The sequence below is a fragment of the Mesocricetus auratus genome, unplaced genomic scaffold (genome assembly GCF_017639785.1).
Source record: "Mesocricetus auratus isolate SY011 unplaced genomic scaffold, BCM_Maur_2.0 Super-Scaffold_100006, whole genome shotgun sequence".
Taxonomy (NCBI): domain Eukaryota; kingdom Metazoa; phylum Chordata; class Mammalia; order Rodentia; family Cricetidae; genus Mesocricetus; species Mesocricetus auratus.
Window position 1 is genome coordinate 9,825,922 of NW_024429190.1, and position 10,678 is coordinate 9,836,599.

The following is a 10,678-nucleotide window of genomic DNA, read 5'->3' on the forward strand; positions in this document are numbered from 1 at the left end:
GATGGCTTCATGGATAATATGCTTGCTGTGCAAGTAGCGAGGGCCCAAGTTTGCACCCTTAGCATCCATATAAAAGCTGGGCGTGGCAGTCTGGATGTGCAACTCCATTGTGGGCCTTCTGGGGAGAGCACATGATCCTTGGAGCTTGCTGGCCAGCCCGTCTAGCTAAAGCAGCAAGCTCTAAGTTCAGTGAAAGACCCAATTCCAAAAATGAAGGTGGAGAGTGACAGAGAAGACTGACTTCAGCTCGAGGCCTCTGCATGTGTAGCAGCATGCCCAGCACACGCCCAAAAAGAGCAGCTCCTGGCCTGTTCTGTTGACAGCCATGGACAGTGAGTCTCTAAGTTGAATGTTGCATCCCATGCCTGCTCTAACATGGTACACACCTGCTCCTGTGTCTTTGCCTGTGATCCTGCCCCCTTAGTTTCCATGGTGAAGACATATGCCCCAGAACCAAACAATGGGAAGATTGGGTTTCCCCAGTGAGGCTTTTATGGGGAGATGAAGCTGGTACTCCATTGTGTGACGTCACTTGGGAGTATGGAGAGCATGGCAGCTATCGTATGTGTGCTTTCCAACTTAACGGCAGCCCTTGGTGTCCCAGTCGGGGCAGCTGAGGCTTAAAAGTGGCTCAGCAGGTAAAGGTGCTTGCCAGCAGGTTTATGAACCAAATTCAATCTCTGGAACCCCCATGATGGGAGAACTGACTCCCACATATGTACCATAGCATTTGTGACCCCCTCCTATAAATAAATGAAAACTAAAGCAACCCAGTAAAGATGAGGTCATATATCATATGGGAATAGGTAGAGTCTGGAGGCTGGCCTGGCCAGGGGTGCAGGGCCATCTGTCGTGGTTGTCAGCTGCAGTAGCTCCTGGGACTTCTGCCACTACTGCATCCTTGCCCATGAAGGTGATATAAGTGCTTGGGTAATCTGTTGCAGTTGCAACAGGTCCTACATTTTGGGGGGGATGAGATGACGTAGAGAAAATAGAAAAGGTTCCTAGTATTCTCTGAGTTAGATAGAATATGTAGAACTGTCTTAGGTTTACTGTTGCTGTGATGAAACACTATGATCAAAGCAACTTGGGGGGGCAGGGCAAGAGTTTATTTAGCTTACAGTTCCGTAAACAGTTCATCAAAAGCAATGAGGGTAGGAACCTGGAGGCAGGAGCTGAAGCAGAGGCCATGGAGGGGTGCTGCTTAATGGCTTGCTCAGCCTGCTTTCTTTTAGAACTCAGGACCACCAGCCCTAGGATGGCACCACCCACCATGGACTGGGCCCTTCCCCACCAATCACTAATAAAATGCCCTACAGTCATACCTATAGCCTGAATATAATGAGGTATTTTCTTAATTGAGTCTCCCTCCCAAATGACTTTAACTTGTGTCAAGTTGGCATAAAACCACAGCACATTAATTCTGCCTTGACGTGTGTAAAGATTCATGTGCTTGGGGTGGCATAGTTGTCTCTTAGATTCTGTGTTATTAACCTTACAACAGCTTATCTAAACTAGGATAGGATGAGCCTGTGATTAGGTATGCTCATAGTAGAGTCAAGAATGGATACCCGGGACTAGGAGGTACTTGGCCATGTTAGCCTGGAAAGGAAGAAAGGGGAAGGACTTGCTGGAAGTAGAAAAATCCAGCTAGTTCTCCAGTCTGGGGATGCCCTATTTCCCCAGTTACACTTAGGTGACCTGCTGTGTCTTGGCCATGATATTGTTTAGAATCAGCAATAAGGCAGTCTGCATGCAAGAACGATTATGGGAACCAGGAATTGGACCCCAGGTAGTAGTGACACGCACCTAGAGGCAGGCAGATCTCTGAATTCCAGACCAGCCTGGTCTACAGAGTGAGTTCCAGGACAGCCAGGGCTACACAGAGAAAACCTGTCTGGGAAAAAAAGAGTTGGATCCCTAAGCCACAGTTGACCTCACAAGTTAGGGCTTGTGCAATCTGTTTTTACCTATAGGAGGAAACTGTGTGTCCCTCAAGACTTACATTCCAGGATGGAGGGTTGACACTTGTGTTGTACCCAAACTGGGAAATGGTGGGGAAGCCAGGACGCTAGAGGTTTGAGAAGGGTCACATTTGGTTGGAGTGCCTGCTGAGGCAAGAAGAAATGGCAGTCCTGCCAGGGGACCTACATGTGCAAAATTCCCAGGGAATGAAGGTACATTTGAAGATGAAAACACCGGTGTGGTTGTCACCAAAGTATGTGGGATTGAAAACTCATCTGATAGACAGAAATCTGAAGGTGGTCTATAAAAAGTGAGAAAGAGTGCTGGGTTCTTTGAGGATAGCACCCTGATCCAATAGTCATGCCAGGTTGACAATGGAGGACAGACAGGGTGTGTCCAGAAACCTCTGGACCTAGAGCATGGAAGATTCCATGCGCCATACTGATTCTGTTTGCACCTGCTAAGGATTAATGATTCAGCTTTTGAGGAACTCATTGCGGGACTTTGGCCTTTATGATTGATGTCCCTGGGAGGCAATTGATAAGGCAGAACTTGAGCACGGAGACACCACAGCTCATGTCATCCTCCAGGAAAATAATTACTATGAGATGTCCACCTTACAGAAGGGGCTGCTGCAAATTGCTGCTTTTCCATTTATAGCAGCCTGCCCCTTCCATCCTCCATCCTCCCTCCCTTCCTCTTTCCCACCCTGCCCCCCCATGTCTCTCTCTCTCTCTCTCTCTCTCTCTCTTTTGAGTCAGGGTTTCTCTGTATAACAGCCCTAGCTGTCCTGGAACTCGCTCTGTAGACCAGGCTGGCCTTGTACTCACCAAGATCAGCCTACCTCTGCCTCCCAAGTGCTGAGTTTAAAGGTGTGCGCCACCGCAATCAGCTCTCCTTTTCTTTTTAAATTTTTATTTATTTGTTTGTTTGTTTGATTTGCCCAACCCTCTCTCTTCTTAACAGGAATAAAGGAAGAAGAAAGTTGGTTCACTGAAGAGAGCCAAGTAGACCTGTTGTATGCTGGGCACACACACGCATTACGTATTCTTGAGAGGCCTCCAGAGCCAGAGAGGTCCAACCTTCCTAGCTCATCCACCTAACTGCCCACACACACACCAACAAACCCCAGGGGTTAGCACAGAGTTAGGGTTAGGCTTACAGAGCAAGATACATCAAGAGGGTCCTGTGATGGAGGGCATAGTGGCTGGGCCAGACCATCTCAGCCGCTTACTGACCGTATAGCCTCAGAGACACTACACTGCCTTTTGTTTGTTGTTTGTTTGCTTTTCAAGTCAGGGTTTCTCTGTGAAACAGTCCTAGCTGACCTGGAACTCACTGTAGACCAGGCTGGCCTTGAACTCACAGAGATCCGCCTGCCTCTGCCTCCCGAGTGCTGTGGTGCCCGTGTGCTGTCTGGAGGGTTCCACGAAGCCCAATGTAGCACAAAGGTGAAGTGCTGGTGTGACCTGGTCACCAGGCACCCTTACTGTGGCCCTGCTCTGTGCTGACACCTGATGCTTCTCTAATGTTCATATAATGCCTCCTCCCCCCCATGTACACCAAATCACAAAGCGATCCTCACAAAATACAGGGACTTGGGGCTGAGACAGGCTCCAAGGTGTGCCTAACATACCAAAGACGCCAGGTTCTGTTTCCAGGTGCATTAACAGACTCCTTGTTCTGCAGATCTAGAGCAGGGCTTGGGATTTGAGGTTTACCACATGTCTGTCTTGCAGGTGGACAAGCAGGTTCTGATTACAGACCCACTCAGCTGGCTAGGTGATGCTAACAAAGGACCCTGTCTCTAGCCTGCAAAGTTCAGATCTGTTGTGAGGCTGCTCACTCAGCCGGGGCAGTACGGACATTCATTTACTTCAAAATTTCAGGAAGGTGAGGAAGGTTACCACATAGCCATGTCCTGGAATGTTATTACGTTTAAAAAAAAAGTATTTGGGCCGGGTGGTGGTGGTGGCGGCGGCGGCGGCAGCGGCGGCGCACGCCTTTAATCCCAGCACTAGGGAGGCAGAGGCAGGAGGATCTCTGTGAGTTCGAGGCCAGCCTGGTCTACAGAGTGAGTTCCAGGACAGTCTCGAAAACAATACAGAGAAACCCTGTCTCGAACAAAACAACAACAACAAAAGTATTTGGGACTGAGGGTGTAGTTCGGTGGAAGAGCAGTGCCTATCATGTGACATTCTAGGATTAACTCTCAGCAGCACAAAAAGGGAGGGGGCGTTGTTTTCTGTAAATTCAAGTTTAGCTGTGACCTGCGTATATGTTGTATTTAGCAGGCCTAGGGCATTAACCCTTTCTCATTCAGTGTGCCCTCCCCCAGGAAAGCAGACCTGAACCCAGTCTGTGCCTCTAATAATTGTCTCACTGATGAAACTTCAGTTTCTAGTGGTGTGCCTCACCCTGCTGTAGGCAGGAGTATGGCAAGTTGTTTGTGTGTTCCTGGGTACAACTACTCACTACTGAAAGGTTTGCCCTGAAGGCATCAACACCTCTCTTTTCCTGGCTCAAGAATCTTTAAGAAGATGTCCAGTTAAATGAGGAAGGAAAAATCATGGAACGAACTCACTTGGCAGGGTTGGACTCTGCACCCAGCACAGCAGGCAAGACCCAGGAGGCTTTCGCCATGTCATCTCCGTGACTCAGAGCGTAGACGGGAGGCCCCGGCTGCACTCTTCCAAGGGCGGAGATGTGTCAGAGGCCCCTTGTTGACCAGACTGGGTAACTGATGTGGACGCCCATTCCCGCTAGACGCCAGCTCTGTAGGCAGAGACTGTCCATCTGAGAGGTCTTGCTGCAGACCCCCTGCTTCCGGGCTCCCTTTGGGCTGACAGTCCACATAGTGCAAGTGGTTGGCTTAAGGTTAAAAAATGCAGTGCACTGTTAGAGACAATAACAGCAAAAGTTAAGCGTCCGTGTACAAAGGCTACCAACCACCTCTCGAGCTGTTTGAGGATTCAAGGTCTCGTAGAGACTACGCAGGAAAAGCCAGCCTTTCTGGCCTCATCCCAGCTCAGACTACACATAGGACACATGGTCTCCATCTTCCCATGCTCAGCAGTTTGGGGTTGCCTTCCCCTGTCCTGTGGTCTGTGTTCAATGTGTTCAGTGTTCTTGACCCAGGGTGAGATGCACTGCTAGAATCTGTAACAGAGGAAAAGGGTGTTGGGCATCACTGGTCAAAGCAGATGGACTGAACCGCCCACTCTCTCCTCCAAACAGCCTGCAAGGAAGAATTACACACCTCTCCTTTCAGAACCCACCATGGAACGAAAGACCCAAATCCTGAAAGTTGTCTTCTGACCCATATGTACACATGTGCCCTGCACGATGGTCACAATAATACAGGCGAATACAATAATACAAAAAAAAGGAAAAGAAAAGAAAGAAAACCAAATTATGTAGTTTTCTTGTCTGTGCTTTTGATGGGCAAGAAATCACTGTAATTTGTTTTCATCTCAGTGGTTTTTTTTAGCTTTAGCTCTTCCTCCTCGATCCTCTATTATTTAACTATTGTATTCAGTGTAAAGTAAGGACACACACATCCTGTGTACCTTCAGTTTTTCTTCAATGACATTAGCGAATCAGGCTGTCCTTGATCTATTGGCAGTCTCTATGCCAGTACCATACTGTTTGGATTACTGTTTGTTTGTTGTTGTTGTTGTTGTTTTATTATTATTATTATTATTTTGAGCCTAGCCTTTAATGGCTGAGCCATCTCTCCAGCCCTTGTTTTGTTTTTTTGTTTTTTGTTTTACGAGACAGGGTTTCTCTGTATTGTTTTGGAGGCTGTCGGTCCAGCCCAGCCTCAAACTCACAGAGATCCGCCTGCCTCTGCCTCCCGAGTGCTGGGATTAAAGGCGTGCGCCAGTTATGGCTTTCTATAATGATGTCTGTCTGTTGCTAAGAGAGATTTTTTTATTGGTGTTAATTGTTATTATTTTATGTTTTGACTGCATTTATGTATGTGCACCATGTGTGTGTCTGGTTCCCAGCGAAGTCAGAGGAGGGTGTCAGATCCCTGGAACTGTTGTAGTTAAAAATAATTGTGAGCCTCCATGTAGGTGTTGGGAATCAGATTTGTCCTCTAGAAGAGCAGCCACTGCTCTGAACTCCCTAGCCATCTTTCTAACCCAGAGATTTTCTTGTGAATGGCAATAGACTCCCCTTCAGCTATAAGAATACATATTCAGAATGCAATCAGGAATTATGCTGGTTTAGTAAAGTGGCAGTTCTCCTCCAAGATCCATGACCATACTGTGTGTGTGTGTGTGTGTGTCCCGTGATGGAGTAGGGAGTGGAACCTAGGACCTTAGATGCCAAGCACACACTCTCCCATTGAGCTATCCCTTTAGCCACTAAAAAGCCAGCCTGACAACCACTGTGCTGTTGGGCATGGCAGTGCACACCTTTGATCCCAACACTTGGGAAGCAGAGACTGGCTGATTTCTGTGAGTTTGAGGCCAGCCTGGTCTACACACAGAGTTCCAGGCCAGCGAGGGCTACACAGTGAGACCTTGTCTCAAAAACAAAGAAAAAAAAAAACCTTCACACAACAAAATAAAATGTAACCGTTGTCATTTCTTTTTTTTTTTTTTTTTTTTTTTTTTTTTTTGGTTTTACGAGACAGGGTTTCTCTGTATTGTTTTGGAGGCTGTCAGACCAGCCCGGCCTCGAACTCACAGAGATCCACCTGCCTCTGCCTCCCGAGTGCTGTGATTAAAGGCGTGCACCACCACCGCCCAGCCCATTGTCCTTTCATTGTTGTTTTGGTGTAAGAGACAGGCTCTCACTTTGTGAGAATCTGTCAGTCTTCTTGCCTTAGCCTCTTGAATGCTGGACCACAGCCGGCCTTCCCACACCGAGCGTTGCTTCTTCTGTGATGTGTGTGATTAGAGCGGGGTCCCCTCTTAGCACACCCTTCCTGCATACACATTTGGTTTGCCAGCTTTTTATTTCATTTGACCTCAGTTGTTACATCTGTACTTTCTGGTATGTTTTCTATATTTTTAATTTCATTTCATAACTTCTGTATTAAATGGGGTCTTGATAAGTTGCCCAGGCTGGCCTCAAACTCTTTATTCTTCCATTTCAGTCTCCTAAGTAGCTATTGTTACAGGGGTGTGCCACTGCACCCAGCTTGAAGACACTTTAAATTCCCCCTTGATTTTTGTTATTTAACTTACTGGATGTTAGGAATGTGTTTAAAATTTCTCCACATTGATGATCTAAAAAATAAATTTCTTTTTTATTTTATGAGTGTTTGCCTGCATATAGGTAGGCTACTAAGGCTAGAGAATGGTAGGAACTAGGTTCAATGGTAAGACAATTTATATTGTTGTCCAAATGGTGTCTGGATTTAGTTCTAGAGAACAAATATAACCGCATAGCAGAATGAATGTAGAAAAGGATCAGTCTGAGACGAAGCCCTATGAAGATATTTATGTTCTTACTTGACCCCAGGTGCCTAGGTACAGCTTCTGCATCCTAGAGCCCTGGTTCGGTGACCTGTTCTCCGCTTTGTTATCCTTTGAAGCTACAGTTCTAGATAATGCAAACATACCGAGAAGCCGGGGAGAAGCAGCAGACACTTTATGTGTTTGGGAATACTCTTTAGTGGATGTAAAACAGAAAGGTCATGCACCGAGAAGGTTGAAAGGGCTGGTTGTGGAGGCTCACACCTGCAATCCCAGCATTCAGGAAGCTAAAACAGGAGGATTGCTGTCAATTCAAGCCATCCCTGGGCTACAAAGTGAGCTCCAGGCTATTTGGGGCAGCAGAGCGGAAACTGTGTCAAAGAGAAAAAAAAGCTGGCTGATGACAGTGTCTTTAATCCCAGCACTTGGGAGACAGCAGGCAGATCTCTCAGTTGGAGGCCAGTTTGGTCTACAGAACAAATTTTTCAGGACAGCCAGAGCTATGCAGAGAAACCCTGTCTCAAAACACCAATTTGAAGAAAGAAAAAGAAAAAAAGGATGACTGGAAGGAAGGACAGACTACATTTTGTTTTTGTTTTTTTTTTTGGTTGTTGTTTTTCTGAGACAGAGTTTCTCTGTTTAACATTGCTGGCTGTTCTGGAACTCGCTCTGTAGACCAGGCTGGCCTTGAACTCACAGAGATCCTCCTGCCTCTGCCTCCCTAGTGCTGGAATCAAGGGCATGCGCCACTACTGCCCGATGACAGACTCCATTTTATTAGTGGGATTCGCAATCTAGATATTCTGTTACTGCTGGATGAAATGTCATTAGCGTAGCCTAGGGTAATGGATTTTATCATCTTTTCTCCCAGAACATGAAAATAACTGTTTTTGAACATCCTTCTTTCCCCCAGCTTCGTTGAACTCGGTGGCCCTTTGTAGGTTTCTACCAATAAACTTTACCCCAGACTCAGTTCTGAGTAGTGGCCTACCTTTAAGCATAAGTGTTTGTACCAGCCCGGCACGGAGGGAGGGAATTCCCTGTATTGTAAAACAGCTGCTGCGGTTACTTTAAGGCAGAAATGGCTGCCACCCTGGGGAAGAGGAGGGGCCAGGTGAGTGAGAGGAGGGGCAAGGGTGAGTAAAAGCACCATAAAACTGTCCTAGAATTTTAATTTATTGTTTACTTGGTTGCTATAGACCTTTATCTACTTTTTTTGAGCACCCACAAAGTTGGTTCTGTTTGCTTTATCAATGTTTCTATAGATAGAGACTATCTTAGAGCTTCCTTGTTTTCTGTCTTTCTGATGTCACTCCTGAATGGCTTATTGGTTTTTTTTTTGTTTATTTGGTTTGATTTTTTTTGAGAGCACATGTATGCTTTACTAAATGTGGTACCTACTGGGCCTAATAGACCTAATTTTTCAGTAGGCCCTGGCTTAGAAGGGTTCCATGAGTGGATTAGGAGGAATGGAGTCCCATCACATGAATGTTCAATGGTCCATTTTAAAAACTCATTATTTGTTGATACTTGAGGACCACGAGATGATTTCTACAATTCCAGATGTGCAGTCTAGAGTATGAAAAGTGGGGAAGCCTAGAATACCCCACTAACTGTGCAAGTCACTAATGTACAAGTCTGGGAGTAGGTCATATGCCATTGCCTGTGACAAAAGGGACTTCGCATACAGGGAGAGCATCCTCTCCTGATGACAGGAAAATGAAGATGCCAACAGTAGGCTGGTTACCCCCAAAGAGTCAAAAGTCATGATGGTCAGCAAAGATAACATGGGCCACATCAGGTGCCTGGATCGGCAGTGTCACCCTCCCTGCCTTTCCACTTGGACCCCCAAAGTCTGAATGCTGCTGGGGCACAGAGAGGCCAGACAGTGGACTTTCTTCGCATCTTCAGACCCTGCCTGTGCAGCTTTTCTTGGCAAACTACCAAGCAAACACCCCAGACCTGGTTCCAGAGGACTGCCTTGCCCAAACTCCAAGCTGCCCCTGACATGGTGTGAAATGCTGCTCTGGGTAACTGAGCAGCTGAGTGACTACATTGTAGCCATAGGTAATTACATGAATAATAAAAAATAAGGCAAAACGAGATCTCCTGGCTGGCTATGTCGTTCATTATGTTTACCAAGTCTAAGTCCTAGGTTCAATCCTTAGTACCAAGCCCTGAGTCCAAACCCAGAGATATCTTTTTATCATGCTGCAGTTGCTAAGTCAGTGAAGCCTGACAAATCCTGTGCATGATTAGGTGAGAGTGTGGTGAGACACTGTGCTTGCTGGCGTCACTGAGTATCTGCTGTTTAAGGGTTGGGACTGACCCTTAGCTAGATACCAGTAACAGAATCTGATAATCTTCTGATAATCTTAATTTATCCTGAGGAATGAAATAATGAACTGTGTACCTCATAGTCATAAACATGCTTAAAATCATAAATCTCAGCTCTGGGAACACTTTTTAAGGAGATATATCCCCAGAAGAAGGAGGAGGAGGAGGAAAGGAAGGAAGGAAGAAGAGGAGGGATAGGAGAAGAAGATGATGACAACCACGTGTCTTAGACACAAAGGGGTCAACTGGATTCTTATTTATAATAACGAAATCTTGGCAACCAGCCCAACCTGCAGGGTTGGGAGAGTGGAACCTCGGCTGCTTTGTGGACCACACACTTGCTGGTCAGAGACTGAAGGAAAGGAGTGGTAAAGACAGGTGGTGGCGCACGCCTTTAATCCCAGCACTCGGGAGGCAGACGCAGACGGATCTCTGTGAGTTTGAGGCCAGCCTGGTCTACACAGTGAGTTCCAGGACAGTTTCACAGAGAAACCTTATCTCAAAACAAACAAACAAACAAATGAAAAAGGGAGTGCCAAAGCCAAGGGGAACGCAAACAGGCATGCATGCCCGTGTCACATGCTCAGGAAGGAACACAGGCACCCTGGGCAAGGCCCAGAGGGACCCACATACATACAAGGAGATGACACTGGGTGACAGTTTTCCTCTCTGCCCGAAGTGTGAATGTGTGGCTCTCATGCTCTTTTGGGCTTCAGAAAAGAACTCTCAATCTGGACCCTGTCTGTCTGGTGCCAGGCTGGGCACAGCTGGGCAACCGTCATGAGAACTGACATGGATGGCAGGGCTTCAGCGACTCTCATTTGAGTACTTGGGGTGTTCATGTGACTGCAGTATTTTTTGTTTTGTTTTCTTTGTTTCTTTTCTTTTCTTTTCTTTTTTTTTTTTTTTTTGAGCCATGGTCTTACTCTGTAGTTCTGGCTGAC